This window comes from Lonchura striata, chromosome 9, assembly GCF_050655825.1.
Source record: "Lonchura striata isolate lonStrDom1 chromosome 9, ASM5065582v1, whole genome shotgun sequence".
In the NCBI taxonomy this organism is placed as follows: Eukaryota; Metazoa; Chordata; class Aves; order Passeriformes; family Estrildidae; genus Lonchura; species Lonchura striata.
Window position 1 is genome coordinate 4,293,739 of NC_140711.1, and position 27,659 is coordinate 4,321,397.

Here is a 27,659-nt window from a genome sequence, read left to right on the forward strand (position 1 = left end):
GCTGCTGCTTTCCCATTTTGGGCAGACACAGCAATTCCTCTCCAGGCCTGGCAGTCAAGGACACCTCACTGCCTCAGGCCAGAGAGATGGAAACAAAAGTGAGTTGGGGGGAACAGTCTGGGGATAAAATACTTCATTACCTGAAGCTGGAATTGGAAGATGAACCCTCAATATGCAAATGGCCCAAATTTATAAAAGTGTGAAGACCTGTGAGCCGTGGTCCATTTTTGGGTGCAGCCCCAGGGGGGCTTCATCTGCTCTAAATGTATCTGAAGACCCTTCAATAAATAGAACTTATTTTTGTTCCCTTAATTTTGTCTGGCCTCTGTTTTTAGGTAGCCCAAAAAGGCATCAGCCCTTTACCTGATGGGAGCAGGAACAATCTAAGGAGGTGCTCAAATTTTACAGGGCATGGTCACTTCTGATGGGGGTGAAGGAACAGATCCAGCAGAACACGAGGGCAAAAATGAAGATAAACATAGCCCTTCCCAATTTTTCCCTCCATCTTTCCCTCCTCCCCATGACACTACTGTAGATTGTTTTAAAACAGTTTTGCCACTCATCCACAAAACCACAAATAAGTCCCTCTTGCACTGCTGACTTACTAAGAAGTGTTTCCTTTTAAAATACATAAAATCCCAAGACAAAACTGCTGAGGACACCAAGTGAATTAATGCAGTTATGTATCAAATGGTTTATAAACATCAGACTCTGAAAAATAGAACTGGTAAAGAGAAGGATTCTGATCCTTACCACAAGTCTCTGTAGAAGGCTGGGGGTGTTTTAATGAATTAGGCTTTTGTGACAATTTGATCTGAAGATAAGCAGTTTGGGAGGCATGAAAGAGTAACCTGCCATCTGAACTAGCTGGAAAAATATCAATAGGGAAAAATTAAGTTGAAAGCCTTTGCATGAATTACCAAATATCATAAAAATATTCTTTTTTACCTACAGATCAAATAAATATAGGAACCTTCTGCCTAGAGATATCTTTCAAGACTTCCATCTCTTCAGCACAGGAGCTGCCTGCTCAGAAGGATTCAGAGTCCAGCTCCTCCTGCCTACAAATCAACTGTCTTGAAAGTAGCAGGAATGGAACCTGGGTCAGTCTGAAAAAAAGAACTTACTTCAGCAACACAGATACGTCCTTTCATCTCAGGAACACTTCCACAAGTATTCCAGTGTCTGGGGCTTTTTTAAACCCAGACTTTTGTGGCAGCCTTCTGCAATTTCTTCTCACAGATGTGAAGAGGGCAATGAAGCTGTGCCCAGCCTGGCAGCTTGGCTGAGCACACAGTTACACAAGCAGGGCTTGATGCTTGCCTGCCACAAGTAAAATTAAGTCTTCAATCTTTTTTCACAATTGGAAGGTGAAATCCCCAATCAATAATACTCACAGTCTTCCTTGAGCTATGACCAAAGAACATATGCCAAAATCTCTGCTCCTTATTTTTTTTCCTCTTCCCCATAGCAATTCTAAAGATTCTATCTTGCAGTTCAAGCTTAAATTTCTCACTTTGAGACAAACCAAACCTCTAGGAGCCCTGTCTGAAGGATTTGTAGTAACTTTGATGTTTCTGTTGCACCAATGCTCAGAGGCACTTTTTCAAAAAATTTATACAGACTCTGTCTCATCATGTATAAGCAACTGGATATTAATAATCTAGCAGTAAAATGTAAGACATTTGCATAGGTTGAAAAATAATGAGGCTTGTATTTAAGATATCTGTCCCTATGTAAGTTATTCGAGTACATACACAAAAATCAATCTTAATTGTGCAGAACCAGCTTTCAGCTGGATTTAAGAATGCATCATTCTAATTCACTGCAAGTAACAGACACACAGCAAGTGACAAATACCTTTATGAAAAGCACATTTGATGTTCTGCTCCCAAGCTGTTATTTTTCTGCAATCAGACACATTCTTTTAATGAGATGCTCTGCATGTGGGATGTAAGAATGCCTGACCCTAACTCGGCAAAGGACTTGTTCCCAATCCAATTAATGTCTGTGCTTAAGGGTAACCTTGAACTTGGAGGAGATACGGAATTCCCACTGACTTCAGCAGGCAGAAAAGCTGTGGCAAGATGAACCAGAAGCATCCCAGAGCCCACAGAGCCTCGTAAGGGAGGCACAGCTCTGCATTAATCTGCCTCAGATGCTCTAGTGGGGCTCCATCTGCACTGTGCTTTGCCCACTGATGCTGCAATTGTCCTTCTCTCCCCTTAGGACACCCAGTGCCCCAAGTCCCCTCCTGGCCATTCACTTTGGAGGTCACAGTTCCCTTTCTAAGTGTGATTTCTGCAGGGGATTTTTCACCCCACTGCCTTGTGATGCAATCTTGGGTTTTGCCTGCTTTCTTTTCTATGTTCTCTGCATTCCTTGCACATATATTTGGCACTCTGTAACCTATGAATTCCAGCTAGTTTTCCCAGTATTTCTCCATGCCCTTTCCCATGGCAGGAAGACAAAACAAATTCCAGAGCTCCAAGCCCTAGGGGTACAAGGGCCCAGTGCTATCTTGATTCTTTCAGAAAGCAAGGTTGAGAACAGCTCTTCCAGATGGACATTTTCATGGACAAAGTGCAGTTATTACCAAGGGGGGTGGCTCCAGAGAAGGGGCTTGACCTGGGGGGAATTGCATCACCACTTGTCCTCCTAATCAATGCTTTTTATCAATTATGCTAATTTCCCACAATCTATTAATACTGTACTCACCCTGTGTAGGTGGACTTTTGTGGACATCCTTCCATAACTGTCCCTGATGACCTTCAAATAAAGATCCACTTTTTCATTATCTTCTATACTGAAGTTTCATTTCCAGGTTGAAAAAGGCAACATTGGCACAGTGACCCTGCCTTGGACCTTGGCATTGGTTCCCACTGCCCACATCTGCAAAAGAACAGAGAAACCAAGCCTCACACATTGCCAAGTGTTCAGGACAGAACCACGGCTCCAAAAAAAGCCTCAGAGCTGTAGCTGACACCTGGTCCAACATCATCTTTATTTCCTAAACATCCCAGTGCAGCCAGGTCTCTGGATGTTGCTGCAAGGCAATTCCCACAGGCCTACCTTTATTTCAGCTCAGACCACCGATCTGGGATGGGGTGGGAGTTCCAGTGCTGTTGCTAATCACCAATGAAAGCAAGCTCTGACCTGGTTTTTTCCACCATTCTATTTTGACAAGTAAGGGCATAAGGAATTAATTTCAGGAAAAGAAAGGAGTTTTTTCTGTCAGAGGAGCTGCTTCAGTTCCTGGAGAAAAATGTCAATTACTCAACATTTCCTACAGCTGTCTTTATCAAGTCCTCTCTTGTTTTTGTGGTACCAACAACTTCACTGCCTAGAGGGCCTCAAGTCTAAAACCAGGACTGGAAATTCCTCTGTGCTAGCACAGGACCCTAAGACAGATCACATAATACTAATCCTCACTCTTATATCATCTGTGTGTTTAGCCCAAAATGTTTTGACAAGGACAGAACAGTCTTCAACATGTGCTTAAAGCCAAGTACATGCTTCAGCGGGCTACAAATAGAGCTCTTTAAGTTTGAAATAACACATTTTGCAAAGCTCTGCTCCAGAAAACACACTTCAAGGTTTTACACATAAATACTGCACAGATCACCAGTAGCTCTAACATTTCCCATATGCTCCTGTGCACATTTTATTAATTTCCTCTGCTATTGGTCATTTATATACAGGCACTCCCATCTCACAAAATCAAGTACAGAGGCTTTTGTTTTCATCACCCCCCCATTTTTGGCTTTAGCTGGTAGGGGACATCAAGAGAGTCAAACTGGTAGATAATGAAAGGCTTCAGGATTATTAATTATTTTTAAATTAAGATCATGTGTTTCAAAATCTATGAAAAGAGATTTCTCCTTTGGAAGACACAAGCACAGCTGGTTGCTCCTACCCTGACACAACACCCTGTGGAGGACTATTTCTTGCTCTAAAAGATACAATCTTAAATGATTTATACTTTACTTGCTCCTGAAAAGACTTTTGATATCTGTCTGAATACCCTTTCCTAGAAATATCTGCCACCTTACAAAACTCTGCTTTGATGCTGAGATTAAGTGTATCAGCTTTCTCAGGAGAGTGCTCAGGTTGATTTCTGAGCATTCCTAATGAAAACTCCTTTTCCCCTGTTCTCCTCATACTTCATTAATTCTTTATTTTCAAGTCTGATCCAAGGCTTTACTGAAATGAGCAGGAGCAATAGTATTTGAGATTGCAGACATGGTTAAACCAGCGCCAGCTCACGCTTAACTTCTTTTCATTTTTAACAGTCCTTGCCCTGCAGGTATAAAAAGGGAATTAAAGCCATAAGGCACTGCTTCAGATTTGTTCTCTTAATTAGCTCCTGCCATGGTGGATTAATTCCATCTGCAATGTGTTGCCATCTCTGCAGAAGTTTAGTGTAGTGGAATGGGGGATTAATGAGGAGAGTGGGTGCCTCGACATGCCAGCTGCCCATAAAGTGGCTGTGATGGGATCAGTGCAGATGGCACCAGTGCTCTCCTTAAGTCTCACTGAAGGTGAGGAATTCATTTCCCACAAACTTGCCACATGCAGGTACTCATCCACTGCAGAAAACAAAGTGTCAGGGCTGCACATCTTACTGAAAAATAGTGGGCAGTGCATCTGATAATCTCAAAGGACTCTTCCTTGTCTGAAGAAATGGTGGTTTTTTAGCCTTTGAATTTTAAGAGGAATTAGAGAGACTAACTGTATTTTCTCCTCTTGCATTTTAAGTAGAGTAACTAAATGTAAATACATTTAAAAACTGGAAGATTTCTTTTAAAGCTGGGAAAGCTGCTGCTGTTCAGCAATGCACTCTGCACTGGGGTCTTATCCTAATGAATGAGTCTCTGGGACAATATAGAATTATCCTCAGTGTAGTTTAAAACCCAAATACCCCCAGTAAATCTAGGGAACACCAGAGGCATGAAAGTGGTGAAGGACAAAGACATATCTTTCTATTTTAGTTATAGGTTGCACTTTTAAAAATGTTTAAAATGAAAAAATCTTTAGTTCCTTCTTAATGTCCGTTCCTGTGAAACATTCCCATGAAGTTATATCTGAACACATCACCTTTCTGTCTCAATACCTGCATTACTTCATTTTACAGTTTGATTAACAGACATAAATTGTTTCCAAGACAGCAGCAGTTATTCTCTTTAAAAAACAGAGGTGTGCAACTCTCTAGTTAGAAGTTCAATGTCTACGACTATTATAGACTGTGTGTAACTACACAGTCTTCATTTATCCCATGGCCTTACCTATAAAAGGAGACAATACACCTTTTAGTGCCTGTTTTGCCTGTTTTAGACAGTCTGTTACTTGGGGCAGGCGCTGCCATTCTCATGTTCTATTAGTGCTTTGTATAATGGAGCTCCCATCTCTGTTGATGCCTCTGTGTGCTATTAAAATACGAAGGATGTCAAACAGAAAAAGACATTTAAGTGCTCAGGTGCCATGGGAACAATGCAGGTGTGCAGGCATTTCTCTTCATCCTCACAAACCTGCTGCTAAACATAAAATGCTGTGTACAGCTGTTCTATTACTATACATAAACCAGAGGCACATCAGAAACACTCACAATACTGGATAATGCATGTGGGGCACCTTCCACAAGAGCTACCATGAAATGGCAGCAGTAACTCTGATTCCTGGTTGCTAAATGACAATAATAATTTGAAACATTATTGTTGTTGTTGTTGTTGTTGTTGTTTTCTTATGCATCATCTAATATGTTTTTGATTGCAAAATGCAGTTCTGTTCCACTCCTATGGATTAATTTCTTATTCCTTACCAATGTCTCTTATTTGAGCTTGAGAACCTACGGCATTATGTAAAACTCATTCCTCTAGTACTACAGAAAGGAGGGAGGCAGGGAGGGAGGGAGGAATCTATGCATTCTGGAATCTTAAGATGAAAACACTTCCAAAAAAAGCTCTAACGTCCCATTACTCCACTGGATTTGTGGAAAAGAGCTGGAGAGACAAAGGAGAAGCAAGAGCTAGTAATTTCAAGGAGAGTGCCCTAATCCCAGGGGATGTAGGATGAGCACAAAAAGAAGCAGCAGCACTGGGTCACAATGAGGACATCAGAAATATGGGAGGAAGGTCTTAGAGCAAAGGAGACGTGGCTGTGGATAAATCCCTTGTGCCACCCAGTGCTCTGAGGGAGGGGAGGACAGGAGGAGGGATCCAGAAGGGTGCATGGCACACAGCAGCTGGAGCTGTTCTGGCAGCTCTCCCATGCGTGGCACTGGGGCAAAAATTATCACTGAACTCAACTCCAGCATCTCATGGATTGCCACTCCACTGCCAGGGCCTCTGCCCTGCTCCAGCGCCCCAGGGGCTCCCAGCAGAGCCACCTTGTATAGGAGCCCTTGTTGTAGTTAAGGCAGTCACAACACAAGGCAACACACTCAATTTTCAGAGGGCTTCAACCTGGTTTTATTCTAGCAGGCATGGTTTTATACATTTTTACAAAATTCAAAGTTTACAGTTTACTCATTGGTCACAAGAGACAAAGTGCTCACTGGAATAGGCAGTTGCAGGTTTCTCTTATTTATCCTTCTTTCTTTCTTGGTTTCTATGTCACCGACCTTGGTAGAGAATTCTTTCAGGGGTGAACATGGATCCTCTTACCAAACTTCTCTCTGGCTCACAGAAGTCACTGTAAAACCTCTTCCACAAGCCCTGGGACATGGTTGGGGTGTCCCACTCTGTCAGAGTCCAGGATATCCCTCTGGCTGCCCTGGCTGTCATGAGACCAAGGCATGAAGTCAAAAACATCTGTGGCTTCAACTTTAGCCCATGGAAAAAAGCTGCCAACTCTATGAGGAATTACAAACCACAAGGGTTTGAGTAGTGTGATATTTGGATTAACACAGGGTGGAAAAGTAGAAATTTGAGGTTTTTAGAATGTAATTCAGGGGGTCAAGATGGAGGAATTTGGGCATGTCCTGGCCTTCTTCTCCTTCTTCTTGTCCTCCATGTCTTGCTGTGATGGTGGCACTTTTCTATTGGTTTAAGGTAGAGATTCACTGTCTAACATAGGTGGTGGGCATTGGCAGTGTTGTAAATATAATACACATAATTTTGAGTATAAAACGTAATCTCCACCTGAGGTGGGGGGCAGATTGCCACAGCTTCGTTTCTAGGTGGACCTCGGCAAGCCACAGAGACATGTTATAGACAAGGAAAAATAAACCTTGAAAACTCAACCCTATGCGTTCAGACTCCTTCTTTGGCTGCACGGGCTAGGGGAACAAGGACTTTCACACTCTTGGGGTCCCAACAGGCTGACCCCGAGACCACTCTGTGCCTTTAGAGAGCTGAACAGCAAAGGAACTTCAATCAATCAGCTGCAGCCTCCCAGCACTCACCCCGTGCCTCACAGCCCAGAGTGGCACAGAAGGGGTTAAACAAAGCCCATGGCACTCTGCATGTCTTCACTCAGAGCACAGCAGGTGGGAACAGGGCTCTGGGACCTGTACAGGCACAGGGGGACAGCAGATATTCACACTGCTGTGCATGGAAGCAGCTGGAAAACCTCTCTGAGCTCCAGGCACATCTTGTCTGGTGAGGTCCCCGTCACTCTCATGGGGACATCTCTGCTGCCCCGTGACTGAAAGGCTACTGCTGCTTTGCTGACAGTGGCCTCTGCCTTTCAAAGGGAAATCTCTTATATTTTTCTTTATTTTTTTTTCAGATTTTTCTGAGAAATTTCACTGGAGTGACATAAACATACCCCAACTCTAAAAGATCCTACAGCTGATGTCAGCCTAACTTCTCTGTATGGACATCCAAACTCAGACAGCCTTGTCCAGGACTTTGAGAAGGGTGAAAATCAGTCCCCAGGTGTCTCATTCAACATACACATCTTGTCCAACTAGTAATCAGTTAGCCATGACTTCCTGTCACCAAATTATCATGTGGAAGCATTAAGGGTGAAATCCTGCCGGCAGCCTAAACCTGGTCTGATTCCTGTGTGGCTCTCAGCACATTGTCTCCTGCAGCAAAGATGTTCTTCATCCTGCACTCCTCCCCAACCCTTTCTGTGGTGCCAGAGAAATTATTTTGGGGCTCAGAGTGAGATCCCAGCCTACACACCCCCTCCACAACTGAGGGGCTCCTGAACTAATGGCATATGGGTTCAGGAATGAAAACTGAAAGAAACCTCTAAATAACTTTGAGATGAGTTGAGAAGTTCTTCATACAGCCATACCCTGACAATTTGTGGCATTTTATTTTAGTGAAATTAAGATTTCCAGTTTTGTACAGTGAGGCTTTGGGATGGCTTCTTTTTAACATTTAATCCTTAACTGTAATAACACCGTGAATGAAAAGGAATAGTTTAAATCAAGTCCTGTCATTAAGGAGAAGAATAATGGTTCTCAAGTTGAAAGAGGTGAAATTCAATTTGGTGATTAAGAAAACTGACAGAAAAGTTTGATCAAGAACAGTCTCCTTAATGAGGTGGCTGTAGCTAGTTAGAAAAAAAAAAAGTTGGCAGGAAGGGTTTTGCAGTTTTTTGTTTCCTGTAGCTGAGAAATCATCTTCCATAAAGTTTTGAAAATCTGAGACTGATATAAAGGTCTTGTTCTTGTGCAATTTTATATGCTAAATTTCTCCCTTAATAAACAAGCTGTTTTAAAGATTAGACAAATGATTTACCCACTTCTAGTCTACATCTCTAACAATATGTGATTACAGCTCCGAGGAAACCCAAGCCTTCTGCCTTGATCAGTAGAGTTCAGAGCTTCTGTCTGAAGCCTGTGGGAGTATCCCACTCCTTCAGGGAGTTGCTTCAGTGCTGTAATTTATGGACTTTTACTTTATGACAAAACAGCCAAACATAACCAAAAGAAAAACTCCAGGCTACAGAACAATAAATTTGTTTGAATGTAATAATCTCTTTTTCACTCAGTTCTACAAATTACATGACAACAAGCTCTGAAATAATAAATTGTTTGGCTTGCTATTGTGCATTAATCTTTGCTAGAAGTCATAAACAAATTTTAAGTCATCAAGCATTGGTTTAATTAAAAATTTCCAACTCAGTACTATTTTACTACCCTTTCCAGGCTTAGGCAATAAACCATGGAGTTTTATATGAAGTAATTTTATTTTTTCCCCTTAAGTGGCTCATGTGAAGGGTAACTTCCTTGAAGCAATTGTGCTGTCCTATTTGTCAGTGTACTGCTTCAGCTGCCTTCTACCCATTAAGGTAAAACAGGAAAAGCTGGATTTGATCAGAGCTGGGAGAGGGAGAAGCAGATAAAAGTATCCATTATTGCCTGAGGAATTGTTTGAACTCTGTTTAGTTCAGTGGTTCTTAATTTATGGTTTTCAGATCCACAGAGAGCCTGTTTCCAGTGGTCTTGCAGAGACTCAAAGAACAGTTGTGCCAATTGTCAGTGGGCCTAAAGCAATTTTTAGAGGTTCTAAGAGAATAAGGTAATCCTGCAGTCTGAGCTGAGCTGTACAAACCAAAATTCACTCAGGAAAGTGGAGAGAATAACAGCTTTGTATCAATTGTTATATGATAATAAGAAATAATATCATTATCACAATAAATGCTCAATGTCAGAGTTGCTCAATATCTTAAAGAAGGGTGAGGACAGGGAAGGACAGACCTGACTCCCAAGGGCAGCCTGTTAAACACAAACCTGAAGTTCTGGAAAACAAAACCAGCCATATATCTAGCACCAGAACTGGTTTGAAAATAGTGATCAGTTTCTCAAGCTAAGAAAGAAATTTTCTCTGGCAAAACCATGTGAAAACATTAAAACATTTCTGCTTTATTCACCTATTTACCTTTATTCACCTGTCTCTCATAACCAGCATGGCTCATTTTGGGGCAACTTTTTACCTTAGCTCAGGCTGTGCCTTCAGCACAATGACCCAGTGAATTCAGTTTATTCAAAAGGAGTTCTGCATTTGTTTTTTGAAAGACTGCAACACCAACAGCTCAGTGACTAAACAGAAGGCAGGTGAGCACAGCACAGTGCTCCTGGACAGAGCTCTTGCACTCCTGTCCTTCCCTTGGGGCACTCCCCAGCCTTGGAGGCAAATTTTCCATCCAGCCTCTCACAGTTTTCCCATGGGATTGCCTCAGTTCCTTCCTCTGCACCCCTGTCCTGCCCAGCCCAGGTTGGGGCAGTTCTTCTGCGACCTGAAAATAAAAAATTTTGAGGTTTCCAGACAAACAAACATGTTCTTCACAGGAGCCTTGCAGCAGTTCAAGCTTTGGCTGCTGCTAAGTGTGGAAGCACAGGAACAGGAGCTGGCCAGCAGAAAGGAACACAAATTCAAAATACAACTGTGATGGCCTTTTGAGGGTTGTGTTTTCTGTGAAGCTGACACCAGAATTTGGCCTCTTCTCTGGGTCCTTTACTCCTAAAGGACTGTGTTTACTTTTTGGGGCAATACAGTATCAAAACAGGCACTGATAACCACTGAAAAAGGACTTTTCTGAAACTGCAGAATTAGTTTTACTTGACTGGTATGTTCGAACTGCATGGTTTGGGGTTATGTTTGATTGACTTACAGGGCATAAAAGTACACAAATAATAAATTTTACCTGAAGAGAAATAAATCCTCATCCTTCAGATCCAGGGTTTCCTTGCACTTGCCCCCTTCCTTTCTGTGCTTTAGGTGGGGGAAATCCCTGCAGCCCCGTGGGAAAGCTGCATTTACATTTAAATAGGGATGTTCTCAGGTGAGTCTTAAGAGACAAACTGTAGCTACTCATGGGCTCTAATGAGAGCTTTAATTTATATAGTTTCTGATGTGCAGCCCTGATAAAGGAACATCCTTGAAGTCACTTGTAAATGCAAGTTCTCCAAGTAATCTTCTGGGACTACTCTAAAAGGGAAGCGACTCACCCCAGGAGAATCAGTCAGGGCTGAGTGGCATTTTCCTGGGGCACTGCCAGGAATGGCCTTCTTTCTTCTTTACCTTCCTGGAATAGCAATCATCACTCTTCTCATTTATTTTCTTCCCTTTTCCTCCTCCTTCCCATAAAACCAAGAGCTAGAAAATGGAAGACAAAGGCAACAAAGTTGATGACAGTTTTTCAAACACAGACAAAAAAGTAATCTCCAGAGAAAAGTGGGTTATAATCACACCTGCAGTCTAATGACTGTCATCCTCAAGAGAGGAGTGCTGTAATTGAGCAGCACTGAAATGCCAGTGCTACTTAATTATTTTTAATATATGCCTCCCTTCTGTAAACCAACATATCAAAATCATAAGCATTATGAGCAATGCTCAATTTCCAAATTAGTCTTCTTTCAACTAAGAGTGCAGAAAGTCAGAGTTGTGTCTTCTGGGTATTTCTGAAATACCATTATCCTCAAACCAGTGTAAAATCCAGCTGGGAAAAGTCCTCCTAATTTTGTTTTCTTTGTTTTTCTTCAGTTTTCAGCTATTATTTCACTATATGAATCCACCTCCTATTTATCCACTGCATGATTTATTAAAAAATATGGATATTGATCTAGTACTGATATCCAACTGTGAGGAACAAAAACTCTCTAACAGTTTAAAGTTAGAAAGTGTGTGTTTATTGTGTGTGGGATAGCTCCCAAATCCACACCGCACCTTCCAGGTGATTACAGAGTCTTTTTATCCATACAAGTATTGAATACACAAAATACAAATACATATTCATAATTTTGGTACATCCCATTCCCCACTTTGTATGCTAATCACTTTAAAAGCTATTCAGCATGTGTAGTTTGTTCCTTGAAATGGGGAGGGGTCCCAAAATGAGGAAGTAAATGAAGTCTTCCTCGTTCTGACCTTTCTACCTTTTCAATGCAAATATGACAAATGAACTCTTGGTAGAACTCCCATTCCTTGTCTTCAATTGGTTTCAGAACAGAGGCCCACAATTGTCTTATGTTCCTAAAAGCTATTTGTCAGATTCTATATTCTTCATTATAAACCCAGCTAACTAAACATTGTGCTGACAAGCAATCAATTATTGGTTCACTACTAACTCTTAACTTCATCAAGGCCTACTCATTTATTTTAATTAACTCTAGTAAGACTTATTTCTAACTAAAATCTTAGCTCCTCTAAAATCTCTAAATTCCTCAAGATTTACGTTTCACTCACACCCTGCAAAAAGCAGCAGCAGCAGCACTGCACTGCATTGTCTCATGGTGCTTCTAAGGAAAAGCAGCCAGCAGAGACGTGCTGCTGACCTTTGCAGAAGAGGCTGCCCCAGCTCCCAGGCTCACCCCACTGTACAACAGAAACTTCTCCCAGGTGCCTTGGGCATTCAGAGCTTCCCATGGTTCAGCCTTGCTCACTTACATGTAATACAATGTGCATTTTATTTGCCAAAAGTCCCTCTAACTCATGCACAAGGTTTCTTCAGGCCCTTAAGTCTTTGGTGCAGAGGGTCAAATCTGCCTGACAGAAGCTGCTGCACTATTTTGGGCTCTCCCTTTGGTAAGCACTGGTGTGAGATATGATAAAAAATTGCACACAGGTGGACAGGGATGCCTACCTTCAGATTAACCTGCAATATTGTGCCCTGAAAGTGTCCATTTGCATATTGCATTACAGCTGGACATAAGCAAATAGGAAATCAATTCACTCTGCAGCATTTCTGTTTAAGGAAAAAAAAAAAAAAAAGCCAGCTCATTGATCAGCTGGGGTACAAAAGCATTAATTCAAAAAATAAGGAGAGAAAAAGAATAATTCTTTAAGATTATAAATTTTGTGTCATGCTTAATTTTAATTAAGTAATTCACACCATCTAATTTTCTTATAAGTTGGTAAAACACATTTCAGCCTTTTTCTCTTTTCTTCCTCCCTGGACCTTCCCTGCCCTCCAGTCCTGTGTGCATTTCCTCCCCTGATCTGCTGAATTAAACTCAGTAAATGTGTACCAGTAACACAACAATCGGGAAAGTCCTTCCTTGTCGGGTGGCTGAGAGACAGGATTCCAAAGAAAGGCAGAGAGGCTAAAAGTAATCCAGGCAAAAAAAGCCAAAGCCCGAGCAGGAGTCAGAGTTGAAGTTGTTTATTGAAGTCTGAGCACAGAGGTACAGGGTATAGAAGTCATTAAAGTCCCAATATTGTTTTCACAGTGCAGTTTTATTCTGTTACAGCTCTAGCAGTTACAGCTCTGAGCAATCACATCCACTGTGAGAAACGACTGCTCACTTCTTAAAATTTTATTAAACTTTAATAAAAAGTGCAACAAAAGGACTAAATAAGGAAAAATGAAACTCTGGGAGCTTCTGTAACTACCAGCCATGTGCTCAATAATGGATGCTCTGCCTTTTATACTTCTAGTGCCTCCTAAAGTTTTGTCAGTGTCTCCTTCCTCGCTGTCCAGGGGTGGAGATCACTTTCTTACACCTTGGCTGCAGCTCAGGTGTTGCCACAGTAACAAACCAGCCTCCCCAAATGCCCCGAGTACCAAGGCCATCCCATGATAACAGTGCAAGGCGGGAGGAGGATATATTGCAGGAACATAACTATACATCTACACAATTTCTCTTAACATACATATAATGTTCACCCCTTAATTGTGAGAGCCAACCATTACTAACCTACAACATCCACTAGTTACTGAGCCAGCCTATTGTTTATGTTACTTGGCAGCCTTACAAAACTGCAGTTTCAAAGCCTCTGGTATCTGCTGTGCTGTGCTTTCTCAGTCTCTTATCCGTGGTCACTTACCTCACAGCCTGTACCCTACCAAGGTAAGGATATCCTGATCTGCTGTGCTCCCTGTTCCACCTCCCATTTGTTTTCTCACTCTTCCTGAATTACTCATGGTTTCAAGCCCCTCAGGTCTCTGGCTGTGATTAGAATTGTGTTGAAGAGGTTTTACAGCAATTTCTGTGAGCCAGACAGAAATTTGGTAAGAGGATCCATGTTCAGCCCTGAAAGAATTTTCTACCAAGGTCAGTGACATAGAAACCAAGAAAGAAAGAAGGATAAATAAGAGGAACCTGCAACTGCCTATTCCAGTGAGCACTTTGTATGTCTGACATGACCAATGAGTGAGGTGTAAACTTTGAGTTTTGTATGAATGTATAAAAAGCATGCATGCTAGAATAAAGCCAGTTTGAAGCCTTCTGGAAATGGAGTGTGTTGCTTTGTATTGTCTCCATCTCAACTATGACAGAATTGAGCATCACGGTGCTCACAAGACAAAAAAGCAAAAGTCACTGAGCAGTGACAGCAAAAGCGTGGCTGAAATGGGCCCTGTCTGCAGCACAGAGCAGGCACAGGCTCCTTTCTGCAGGGGTGAGCAGGAATTCTGTCTGCACTCCCAGCACTCAGCCCCACCAGCACTTTCCTGCTGTCACTGCTGGGACCTTTCAGCTCCTGGACTGTCCCGCAGCAGCATTTCCCTTCTGTCTCACCTGCCTTATTCCTAAATGCTGTGGGCATGCCAGAAGGGATCCTTCACCTCCAGCCTTCCCCTGGCCTCTGGCTGGGTGCACAGCCCCAGGTGACCACAGCCTCCTGGGTTACTCTGCTGAGTGCAGCACAGCAGCTCACACAGAAGGCACTGGCAGCTACAAACCCGTTCAATGCAGCAGCAAATGGGCTTTTAATTCACACCAGCAAATGGTGTAAATATTAAAAGCAGAATATTAAAAGCACCAATGTGCTGTTGAAGAGAGTAAGAGGCAAATTAAAGTCAGAGCAACACCAAATTCTGGGAAGGAAGCCAGTAAGAACAGAGAAGGAAGGAAATTCACAGCATCCTTTGGCCTCATTTGTCATGGGAGGTGATGAAGTTAAAGCTTGTAGGAGAGCCAGGGATGAGCCTTTCTTTGGAAAGTACCTGCAGAGAAGCTCCTCTTCCAACACAGCTTTCCATCCTCTCAACACAGAAGTTTAACAGCCTAAATCTAAAGGCTTTAAAGATTGCTGTAACAAATCCAGGCTGGGGAGAGAGTGGATCCAGAGCAGTCCTGCAGGGAAGGATTCAGGGGGGTGTTGAGTGATGAGATGTTCACCATGAAAGCCTCAAAATCCAAATGTGTTCTGGGCTGCATCAAAAGCAGCATCAGATCAAGGGAAGTGATTCTGCCCCTCTGCTCAGCTGAGACCCCCCTGCAGTGCTGTATCCACCTCTGGGACTCCCCAGGATTAGAAGGAAGATCTGCAGGAGTGTGTCCAGAGGTGAGCACAAGGATGACCAGAGCTGGCCTTTGCTGTGCAGACAGGCTGAGTCAGGGTTGTTCAGCCTGGAGCAGAGAAGGCTTTGGGGAGACCTCAGACTTCCTTCTAATACCTAAAAGGAGATGGGGAGGGACTTTTGAAACAGGTATGGAGCAACAGGACATGAGAAAATGGCTTTAAACTGACAGAAGGCAGGGCTAGGTTAAATAATAGGAAGAAATTCTTCCCTTTCAGAGTGGTGAGAAGTCATAAAGAAGTAAGGTAGAGAAATCATAAAAAAAGGCTTCATAAAATCAAGCCTGCTCTCCTAAAATCGGTGGCTAGCCCTTTGCAAGTTCCCACGTGAAAGCAATCCTGGTGTGAGCAGTTCACAAATATAACAATCTATTCCTGGGTAAAAAACACCTAACACCTGTATAAACTGGTTTTACACCATTAGATAAAAAATTTAAAACTATTACTCGCAAACAACTTTTCCTGCACATACACACTGAGAGTTTGAGTGAGCAATTAGTACAGAATAACATCTTGTTAATAACCAATAAAGTAACTGGCAAGAAAACTACTGACCAATTGGAGACACATACGAGGTCTGTATAAAAAGGAGTTCTGTGACTAAAGAAAGGCCTTTTCCCACCATGAAGAAACTGGAGTCTGTGTGATTTATTCCCATAGTGAGGCCCTGGCACAGGTCCCCCAGGGAAGCTGTAGCTGAAACTGTTCAAGGCCAAGCTGGACAGGTCTTGAGCAGCCCTGTCTGGTGGAAGAAATGATTTAATGAGCCTTGCAGCTTGGCCAAAGTTCAACATCCTAGTGCTTGGTCCAAAGTGCTTCTTTTGGTAACTGCCATGAATTTACCAACCCCTGGACAAACCCCTCCATCCCACCCTGTGATGCAGCACAAGGCAAGGCAGGGCTGTGCCAAATCCTTGGTGTCCCTGGCTCCTGTTAGGCAGGATGTGCTCACAGGGAGTGCATCCAATTCCTCACTGCCCAGTTTGTTACAGCTGCATTTTTTGCCACACTAAAGCAGAACAGCCTCCACAGTCTGAAGTTGCTACATTGCTTTAGGGAATTAGTTGTTTTGCTTTACATTATTAAATTAAAATTACCTTGTAATGGCAGTTTGCTCATAAAAGCACAAAATGTAATTTTAAATTTGGTTTATTTGAAAAATTATTTGGTTTCCAGAGTCACATGATGGGATGTGAGCTAGCCATTGCTACCTTCAGCCTCTTCAGGAGATAATAGTGACAGGCTCAAAGCTGTTTCCATCTCCCAGCACAGCAGTGTTGTTATTTCAGCACTGGGTGGCTTTGTGAACTTTAGAAATTCTATTCAGATAGCAAAATTCATAACAAGTAAAACCACTGAGCTAGACAGCTCCATTATCAGAGATGGTAAAGAGTTCTTCAGGAGAAGGGAGGGCACTGGGCTCATGGTGGTAACCTGGAAGCCCTGGGCCATGCCCATCACAGACTCCATCCAAAGTGTTGGGGATGAGTGCTCTGCTAGCAGCTCTTGCCCCTGCTGAAGCCAGGTGCAAAGGAAAACCTCAGCTCCTTGTGAATGAGGCTCTGAGAAGGACTTGGGGTCAGTTACTTCCCCCAATATTCTGCTAGTGCCAAAGGAAGGGGAATTCTAGGGCTTGGATGAGAAGTTGTTATTCTTTGACTTCTTTTAATCAAAACTTTTTGATGAAAAGTTGGCTTAGTTTTGACTTCTAGATTAAAAAGTAGACTAGTGCTCATAGACTCATAACCTGGTGCAGTTTCTCCTATCAAGAAGTAGGTTGAAAGGTACAGAAAGGAGAGCTCAGGTTTCACAGCTTAGATTTTCAGTGAAAAACCCAACCCCCCCCAATATTACAGAGGCACACCAGAAGAACAGCCAGTGTTAAGAAGCAATTAACAGCCAGTTTGAAGCCAGTTTTGTCAGTGAATTCTTAATTACAGAGAGATAAACCACACCAAACAATCCAAGAGGTTGGATTTGTATCAAAAGGAATCCTGCATTAACCCTGAAGAAGGAAGAAAGGAAATCTCCAGCCCCAAAGGACTGGCTGCAGGTCCAGCCCCTTCCAACTTTGCTGATGAACCTTTTAAGACCAAAGAGAACCTTAGTAAAACCAGGGATAAATCTAATTGGTTTTTAAGCATATGAGCTGGCTAGGCTTTGCCCAGAGGTTGTTAATGAATAATTTGACCTGCTGAAAGCCAAAAGAGAGTTTATTGCTTAACCCTGTAACTACATTAATGCTAATTAAGTGGTAGCCTGGGTAAGTCTCTTCCCAGCAACCTGCTGAGGCAAAGCAGAAACTTTATATTTTAATAGCTCATAACCTTGTCAAAGCTTTTGTCTTGTGCTCAGAGAACAATTTTAACCAGCACTCAAGGTATTTTGCCAGCTGATGTTGGCTATTGGCACAGCACCATTGCTGTGCACAGTAGTGCATTCTGTGCTGCACTGTTGTTTATGCTGTGGAAGCACCTGCTGGCTCTGCTCAAGGGGAGACACTGGACAAAGTCACAGCTCTGACAGTTGTGCAGTGTAAAACCCCCAGAGCAGGGGCACACAGAACATCTGGGGCAAGTATCCTACAAACACAGCTTCTGTTCCAGTCGTCACATCCTGCCATGGTGAGCCACAGACAGGCAGGAGGAGGCCCAAATTCCAGTTTCTATTATGGTTTCCTGATCAACAAGTCTCTATTTAGAACACAGGAATCAACACAGGCACAGACAGCCCTGCCTTTGCTTACATGGCTTCTGAAACATTTGGATTTGTTGCTGTGGCCTGTGAGGATTTGCCACAGAGCATTTCTCAGCTACGTGGCTGCTCCTCAAGGCAGGTGCTGGCCCCCACCTGACAAACACAGCTCCTTGCCTGACCTGGCAGCAGGAATTACCAACCTCACCTCCTCTTAGTCACTAGGAACAAGAAGTAAATTTGGTGTAAATTTAAGGTTAGTGCAGTGTACTGGCTTTGAGGGGTCACAGGGTACCAGATAAGCACTCTCTTAAAATGAGCAGCAAACCCCCAGGCTGCAAGGAGGAGTAGGAGGAGTAGAAATGTGTCCAGACAGTTCATTGGACTTTGTTTTAAAAATTGTGTGCTTTGAGGTTGCCTCTAGCAATTGGTTATTTTACAGATGGCCCTTTGTGTCCCAGTCCTAAAAGGAAAAATAGAAATTACATACTTCTGGCCACACAGGCCAAATTCAGGTATGACTTGGATCCTACTCTGCCATCACGTGAAATGATTCATCAAAAATAATGCAGTTAATAAATTTTTGTCTTCAACAATGCAAAACCAAACCAAACCCACACATCCAAAAAACCAGATTATTCATCGTGGCTATGTGTGAGGACAATTCTGCAAGCCAGCAAAGCTGTACATGTATAAACCAACAAAGGAACAAATGTTTTGGCACAGAAACAATTCCAGTGTTCTTTGTGACCCTCTCTATTAATCACTATATGCATAAATGGGCTCTGGCTCCCTATCCTACACAATGGGGATGTCCATTTTAAGATTAACCTGCAATATCGTGCCCTGAAATTGTCCATTTGCATATTTCATTAAAGCTGAATATAAGCAAATAGGAAATCAATTCACTCTGCAACATTTCTGTTTAAGAAAAAAAAAAAAAGGCATCTCGTTGATCAGCTGGGGTACAAAAGAGTTAATTCAAAAAAATGAGGAGGAGATAAAAAGAATAATCCTTTAAGATTATAAAGGGTTTGTGTAATGCTTAATTTTAATCAATATATAGGGCTAGACAAGGATCATCCTCACAAAGGATGCCATAAAAGGATTAGTGACTTCCATCCAACACAAAACTGCTCAGAGACATGGTTATTACAGGTTGGAATTGTTTCTTCTCCAAGTAAGATTTTAGAAGTCAAAAGAGGTGATAAAGAGAGATACAGGTAGGAAAGGGGTTGGCTTTTATTTTTCCTATTTCTTTCAAGATGCAAAGTTAAAATGCATGTACAGGGATTTAAGAACTTTAGTGTAGAGCTATTGAAAGGGTAAGACCCCACAAAACCTACAAGACTGTTTCTTTTTCACTTAGTCAACAAAATAATTGTGTCATCCTTCATTATGACAATTTCAAATATTTTTTCTTTTCCTTTCAAACTTAGAGTCCATTGCTCAAGTGTCCAAGCAGGTCATGCCAGCTAGACTCCTTGAACTGAAAACTGAGATTCACATGATCATGCAGCTCTCTGGATGGGACTCGCAGGAAAAAGGATAAAAATACACCTGGAGCAATGGTATTGTCCAACATACAGGCTGCACAGCAGTGGAGAAGCGAGCAGAGACAGACAGTAACAAACTTTGCTAGCTCCTCTTTCATCATCTCTTGCCCTCTGTGGGAAGTGAAATATCTTTGTTTATGCACAGCCACTTCTCCAGACTTTCTCGTGTGCTGTAATCACTTCTCTTGTTCCAATGTCTCATCTCCACATCCTCCTGCCTCTTTTTAGTACTTTGATCCTCTCCCCTTCATTCTCATTTAATCTTTCTGTTTCTTACCATCTCTGTTCCCAAGTTCCACCCCCAGACTCCATCAGAAGGGTATAATTTCTCAGTTTTCTGCTCTTCTATTAGTTATGCCATTGGTGAATCAGCCTAATTGCAAAGAAAAACACACTCCCCATCATTTGGGAATTTGGTTTACAAATCTGATGGAGTGCTAGGAAGAAATATGACATAGAATGAATGTGTAGAAATTAGCTAGCCACTGTGAACAGCACCAAGGCTGCTCATTAAGACAGAGGTAGGAAATTACAGGGTGAAGGTCCCAGTGTGGTGTTTCATAGTGCCAGTCACAGCTCACAGCCAAAATGGGATCTGCTTCTGCAGACAGCTAGTGAAGCTGTCTGCTCTTCCATAAATGCAGATACAAAAGTCTCAACAGATCTGTGGGTGTTTAGCAGAACAGCAAACAGAACAAAGAGAACTGCTGTGTTCAAGTGAGGTGCTTGGCTAAAAAGAACAGCTCTCTCATTCCCCAACTCAGTTAAACAACCGTCAGAGAAGCAACATCTGAGATTATGAAAGTGGATGGACATTAGACAGAAACTTGTCAAAGTTCCCAGTAAGTTCAATATGGTGGCACGAGTGGTAAGTATGAATAAAGAACAAAGAATGGTAAGAAAGAAAGAAAGAAAGAATGGTAAGAAAAAAAGAAAGAATGGCAAGAAAGAAAGACTGGCAAGAAAGAATGGCAAGAAAGAATGGCAAATCAGTAAGAATGGCAAATCAGTAAGAATGCCAAGTATGGTGGCAGATGTCAACATCAGAGCCAGGAGTCCCACATCCCACTGAGCAACCTCCACTCACTCACTGGTAAAATCAGGAAAATGCCATTTGCTCTTCCTTCCAGGGATAATGTCAATTAATTAATTCTTAATTAAGTTTGCAAAATACAAATATCCTCATTTGAAAGAAACTATAAAAGTGAAATGATGGTTAGGAGGATAAGAACTCTTGCCTGGAGAAAACCTTTGGGTGTATTTTCTCATTAACGCTAATGGAAATTAACAGCTTTATGCAAGCCAAGCTGAAACTAAGATAATTTACATTTGCATCTTAACTACATTTGGTTCATTACTTATTTAGGATCACTGATGTGTGTGGGAAGGTGAGTCTCAGAACTTCTAGCTGCGGTTTTTGAGTGGTCCTATAGGCACCAATACATCCCAGGGAAATCTGTGCAGCTGTTATCACAGTCCTCTCCTTCCAGCAACACACCCAGCAGCATGCAGAGCCTCTGCCAAAGGTTTGCCAACCCAGCAGAACATGAGACAGCAATCAGAAGAGGCCAAACACTCATCCAGAAAAGAAATCCAGAAAAAGAGATGCACATTTTACATTTTTGGTGTATACATATAACTCCAGCCCAAAATCACAATTCTGAGAGCTTTTACTGCAGCCTGGCCATGTCAGGTGTGTTGGAGACCCCAGCTTTCCCTGGACACAGACAGAATTCCCTTCAGTTACACCCAGCTGCCTGTTCAGTGCTGGCAGACACAGAGCTGGCACCTCCTGCCTTACCGCCCAGCCCTGGTGGGGAGACTCTCCCCCACACAGGGACACAGAAAGCAGCTGGACAAACAGCTCTGAACAAAAGCAGGGCAGGAGGAGCAGTTTTCACAGTTTCACCTGGAAGGAGCTACATTACCTCATGGGAGCTGTTCCTGAGAGATGCCCAATCCTCTCCTCCCAGGGCATCAACCACCTCACCCCACAAACACAAGGGTCATTTCCCACACCAAGGGGAGGAGGTGAGACATGGGGAACGTCCCCACCCCAAATCTCAGGTGAGCATCCTAATGCTAGACCATGCTGGTGCTTTCTGTTTTGGCCTTTCCCAAAGCCCAAACAATATGTAATGCAAGAGCTTCAATAGAGGGAAGTGAGACAGACACATCCATCCCAGACACAGAGCCCCACTCACAGCCCCCCCAGAGCCTTTCAGCCCCACTCATGACACGAGAGCTCAGGGTGTGCAGATGCCTCTACCAGACAGGCAGATGGGTGAGTGTTGGAACCCTGGCTGCTGAGAATCTCAGACTTTCTGTGCTGGCAGGCACTGACCCCAAGAGAACACTGCATTTGACCTGAGGCTGTGGAGAAGGCTTCCAGAATGAAATGACAGAACTGGGATTGTGGGTGTGGAGTTGATGTTTACCCCCCTCTCAGCCCCCAGAATTATCAGGCTAGCCCAGAGATCCGAGGCTGTGAGGGGAGGAATATCAGGAGATGGCAAAGATTTCCAAAAGAGGCTTTTACCCCAGATATGTTGGTTCATCTCTCTTTATTCTGTGATGTCCATGGGGAGAGCAGGGCAAAAGAGGACGAACAGGAAATGTCAGGGTCTATATAGACTTTGGACAGGGTGGGTTTCCCTGGATCTCCACCAACCCCATTGGGGCAGGAAGGAGGGGTCCAGGGATATCTGATCAGAGTCACAGGGTCCCGTGGAAGGGGGCACAGAGTGCCTATGAGCCCACTGTAACATGGAATTTGAATAGAAGTGTGTAATATCACATGGTGGAAAACTTAGAGTTTAAGGTTTTAAAATATAGTAATATATTCAGAGCTAAGATGGAGGTTTTAGGGTGGAAGCTGGTCTTTCTTCTTCACCTTCTTCTTCATGGGTTTGGGTGGTTTTGTGTAATTGGATAAAAAAATCCACATTGCGGGCATGGGTGGTTGGTTATTGGGTTAAAAGTAAAAATAGTTCAGGTGTCATTTCTTAACTGGACAGTTTATCCTTAAAAGGCTTTGTAGAGAGAGAGACAGGACTCAATTTTTAGTTTGTTAGAGTGAAACACTGTAGAACTCAGGGTTTGTGAGACTGTGACATAGATAAGAATTAATAAACATCTGAGTCTGAACAAGAAATACCAGCCCATACATTTAATCCTGACCTTGGCAGAAAAGAAATTAAGAACCCACAGGTGACCACACCAGCAGCTCAAAACCTGAATTCTTCATGCCAGTCTGAGCTCTGTATCTCACACATGAATTTACTCTTGTCTTTAGCCAAATTCGCCCCACGGTCAGGGGCATTCCCTGGGTCTCCTGTCACAGCGATCAGACACAGCTACACCAAGCAGAGGTTGTAAAGGAAACCACCTTTAAATTTAAAGAAACTCATTTCTCCTATGTTTTGATGTTGTTTGTGTTCGCTAAGACCAGAGGCAGCAAGAAAACCATGAGGTTTGCAGGAACACTGTGCTAAAACCAGAAATTTCAAGGGAAGCCTCCACAGATTCTCTCCCTCAAATCAGGCACTTTGAGAGAGTTACTTAGTGAAAACATATGGACAGGATTCGATTTTCAACTACTGACAGGGGCTTTTATTTTTCCTTCCAAAATGCAGAAATTCAAAGCATTTTTTTTTTTTGTTATCTGTAGCACACTTTCAATTCTATTTTAATTCCAAAGAATGAGGGGCCAAAATTGTGCACAACAGGAATCATTGGAATTCAGAAGAATGTGTGCCCTCTTTGCTTAATGACATCTGAGGGTATTAAAAAGTTCATGTCTTCTGCATTTTCAATTATGGTAACAGCAAAAGCTGCATCAGTCAGAGCAGCATATATATTTTACTAAGGTATAATTCCAGGAAAGTCACTTTTTTGTTAGAGTGATTTACCACACCAACTTATGCCTTTATCCTTAATTAATCTGTCTAAGAAAGATGTCATCTGTTTTGATGAATAAGATAATCACCAGATTCTGCAGGCTATGATAGACTGATAATGGCAAAAAGAATTACTTGTGCTGCCTCACCCAAACACACAGGCACCTGTTCTTTGCTATGAAAATACAAGCAAGCTGTGTGTAAAGCTGTGGAACAGAGACACTGCCATGCACAAAATTCTTCCATGAACTATCTTCCAATCCCCCTGGGCCCCGTGCTGAGCATGAGCCCATGGAAGCTGTTTCAGGTTGGAAATGGGGGTGAGTATTCTATTTTATCTGTCAGAGGTGGGGCAGTTCTCCTCTGTTCATGGGGCAGTTTTTTCTTTATCTTCCACAGCCAATCCTCCCTCCAGGAGATCTCTGCTGTCCATGGCCACTGAGTGTCCCTGCATGGCTGAGAAAATTCCATCATCCATGGGGAGATGCTGTGCCCAGGGGAGGAGCCAACATTCCTACCTGGATCCAATCTGACCTGGGAACAGCACAGCAGCCTCTGCCCCCTGCATTCCCAGAGGAGCATCTTTCTTCCCCCTGCATTCCCAGAGGAGCAGCTTTCTCCCCCCTGCATTCCCAGAGGAGCAGCTTCCTTCCCCCTGCATTCCCAGAGGAGCAGCTTTCTTCCCCCTGCATTCCCAGAGGAGCAGCTTCCTTCCCCCTGCATTCCCAGAGGAGCAGCTTTCTTCCCCCTGCATTCCAGAGGAGCAGCTTCCTTCCCCCTGCATTCCCAGAGGAGCAGCTTCCTTCCCCTGCATTCCCAGAGGAGCAGCTTTCTTCCCCCTGCATTCCCAGAGGAGCCCAGGCCCATCTCCCCCAGCCCTGGAGCTCCAGAGGAAAACTCCCCCCTTGTGCAGGATCCTGCTCCAGCAGAAGCACAGCTGGCACTGCAGGAGGCTGAGCCCCCCTGGGATGGGGCTGAGCCACCTCCCTGACACACAGGGGGGCAGGGCATGTTCTGACTCTGGCCATGTTGTTTTGTATTACTGCACTGTTTATTTTATATTTTTATTTTCTTCCCTAATGAAGAACTGTTATTCCTATTCCTGTATCTTTGCCCGAGAGCCCCTTAATTTCAAAATAACAACAATTTGGAGGGATGGAGTTTACATTTTCCATTTCAAGGGAGATTTCTGCCTTCCTTAGCAGACAACTGGCTGTTCAAACCAAGACAGACACATTCCTGCAGCATCTTGAGGGCCAGGTGGGAACCTCCAGGAGCAAACACTCCCCTGTGACACACTGCATTGATATACTGCTTCTGGGCTTTGTCCTTCCCTCAGCACCCTCCTGCAGCAGCAAACAGCTGCACAACTCTAAGCAGAGTGAAATATCATCTGTCATCACGCTGACCTTTCAGTGCCTGCCCTCCTTCTTGCATTAAATCATGCTCTGCAGTTTTGGCCAGATCCTTTTGGGAAACATTTTTGTTTCTAAGCCAGTTCATAAGTTCATTTCCCACACTGGGACAGGGGCTCGTATCCTGTGATGATGCTGCTGTGAAATAGAGGAAATTTTCAAACCTCTTTGTCCTTTCCCCCAAACAGAGGGCAAACACCAGCTGTATTGTGCAAATTGATTTCCATGAGGCCACATTGGCTTCTGCCACTGGGAAGTTTGTGTCCCCTCTCCTTTCTGAGGAGTGCACAGGTTTGCAGTGCCCAGGTGAGGTTTCCTCCCTCCTCGTTAAATAAGCCAAAGCTCTGTTCAGACATCTCTCACTGCTTGCCTGTTTATACTGTTCTTCACCAGAAATGTGGTTTTATGAACTGCTGTGGTATGGGTAGGAGAATGTACATTCAGTGAGTATTACCCACTGCCCTAATGCAGAAAATGTACTTATCCACCATTATGATTTTTAAAATTGCAAATCCTAGAAATACTATGCCTAGAACTGATTTCAAGGAAATATCTGGAAACAAGAAATTTATCCTATGAGATCATGGGTGTTAAAAGAGGGTTATTTGTACAAAGCCACTCAGTTTGCACTTTATAACATAAAGAGTGATGAACAAGGAAATGCCCAAAGGAAGGGCTACATAAATAAAAAGTTAGTATTTTATACAGATTTACTTTACCAAGCTACAGATTCATTTGATGTGTTAAAACAACTGTTCTGCTATATATTAAAGAAACACAACAACAAAAAACCCACACCCAACAACTCTCCAAGGCCAAGGATCAGCCACCTTCCTACAGTCACTCTCAAATACAGAGCACAAGTTGATTTGGAGATTTCTTTCCTGAAGAATCTGCTTTATGGTTAAGTTGCTGTCCAAAACAATCCCCTCCTGGACAGCACAGAGCAGAGGTGCTTAAGGGAGAAGGGACAATTATTTTAGAGATGGTGGGACTGTGCTGCGTGGACAAGGCTCTTTGTCCTACAAGACTGGTTTTCTCTTTGGCAAAAATACAAAAAAATCAGAGCTAGAGAGACAGAGTCTGCAATAGCAAGTAGCATTTTAGGAAGAGGAGCACTGAAGGTGGAAATAGGAATAAGCCATCCCATTCCACAGAAGCACCTCAAAAAACGATCCAGAAGACACAGGGGTAGCCCCCTCCATTTCCCAGTATCTCAGCACAAGCCAAAGAAAGCACTCAAAAATACAGAGGGGAAAAAAATGAAACCTGAGACAGATTTTTCCTACCTGGCTCATCACAAGTGGTGTGCTCAGCAAGGGTGGGGGATGAGGACAGCAAGGCAGGAACAGGGCAGCATCCTCCTCATCACAGGGCATGTCCCACAGCACTCAGCCTGAGGGTCAAGCCAGGAAGTCAGTTTAGCAGGACAAGGGCAGAATGAGCCAAGTGTGACCACAGACAAGTAGCTGGGCTGGGACCTGAGCTTAACTGCAGCTCCTGAGCCCCCCAGAGACAGAGCCCAGCTCAGAGCCAGCAGCTCCCAGGCTGGAGCTGCAGCTCAGCACACCTGGCCTTGGTTAGAAGCAGCCAGAACCCAGATTGGGGAGCAAATTGGGGCTTCTCTCAAACATTCAGCCAGCCATGAACAGAACATGGAGCCTGACACAGAGCTCACTGAGAAAGAGAAAAGGGGACACAGGCTGGTGGAAGTCAGAGATACCAGGATGAAGTGTTTTGATCCTAAAAAGGAAGAGAATCCAGCTCCTTACTCTTCCCACTTGCTTGGGAGCCAGGCTTGTGAGGAAACAATGAGAAAGTGAGTTTTACCCACATGAACCTTTTTGCCCATTCTCTTTGTCTGACAGAAAAGTGCTAGCAGCAACAGTGGTGGGGAGGCTGGCTTGTGCCCAGGGGAGCAGAGCCAGTGCTGGCAGTCCCTCAGGGTGTCTGCTGAAAACACTGAATTTTACCTAATCAATAGAGCTCTTCCTGTCCTGTTACAGTGCATTTGGGCCATGCTTTTCCCCATTCCCTGGGACCCCTGTGACTCTGATCAGATAACCCTGGACCCCTCTTTCCTGCCCTGACGGGGTTGGTGGAGACCAGGGAAGCCCTCCCTGTCCAGAGCCTGGATAAACCCCTGACCCTTTCTGTTTGCTCTCTTTGCCCTGCTCTTTTCCCTGGACATCATAGAATAAAGAGCTGGAAAACCACATCGGGGTGAGAGCCTCTTTTGGAACTCTTTGCCCATCTCCTGATGTTCCTCCCCTCAAGGCCTCGGATCTCTGGGCTAGCCTGATAATTTAGGGGCTGAGAGAGGGGGAAATGTCACTGTTCCTCTTTTTTCCCCCACCAGGACTCCAAAGCCCCACACTGCTACTGCAAAGCAAAACCCAGCCCATCCTCAGTCTGCCTCCAGCAGCAGCTCCACCTGCCAGGAGCCAGGGGCAGCAGGTGGGACACATCCAAACCTCACTCAGTGGCTGGGCTGATTTCATGTGAAGATTCTGCACAGGTTTTCTAAGGGATTCAGAAAAGGAGCAGATGTTAAAAAATAATCAGTTGTTAAGAGACACACAGCTCATCATAGCCTCAACAGGTAACTATGTAACATTTTTTATGATCATCTTATAATGGTCTATAAACACATGCTAGTTACATTATAAAAATATTAGACATTTCTTTTTAATTTATTAATTTATTATAAATGGAAATCTTCCGTAAAAAGGGACTTTGTACTTATTCAAATCCGCTACCTTGATTTCCACTTCGCTTTTTTAACCACCACTTATTTTAATAAAAGGGATATTAACTATTTTGCTTCATTTCTTTTGCTCATTGAGGAGTGTTCAGCTACATCCTTCTTCCTTCCTGTGCAGCAGAGCAGAGCAG

The 27,659-nt window shown here is 43.3% G+C and overlaps 1 long non-coding RNA gene across 1 annotated transcript; it reads right to left on the bottom strand.

The window, feature by feature from the left end:
• On the bottom strand, positions 1-27,392 carry LOC146766578 (uncharacterized). Its single transcript, XR_014957159.1, has 3 exons — positions 26,054-27,392; positions 2,987-11,054; positions 1-2,892 (listed from the first exon to the last, which is right to left on the bottom strand). It is a non-coding gene; the product is annotated as an uncharacterized LOC146766578 (long non-coding RNA).
• Positions 27,393-27,659: the final 267 nt, after the last annotated feature.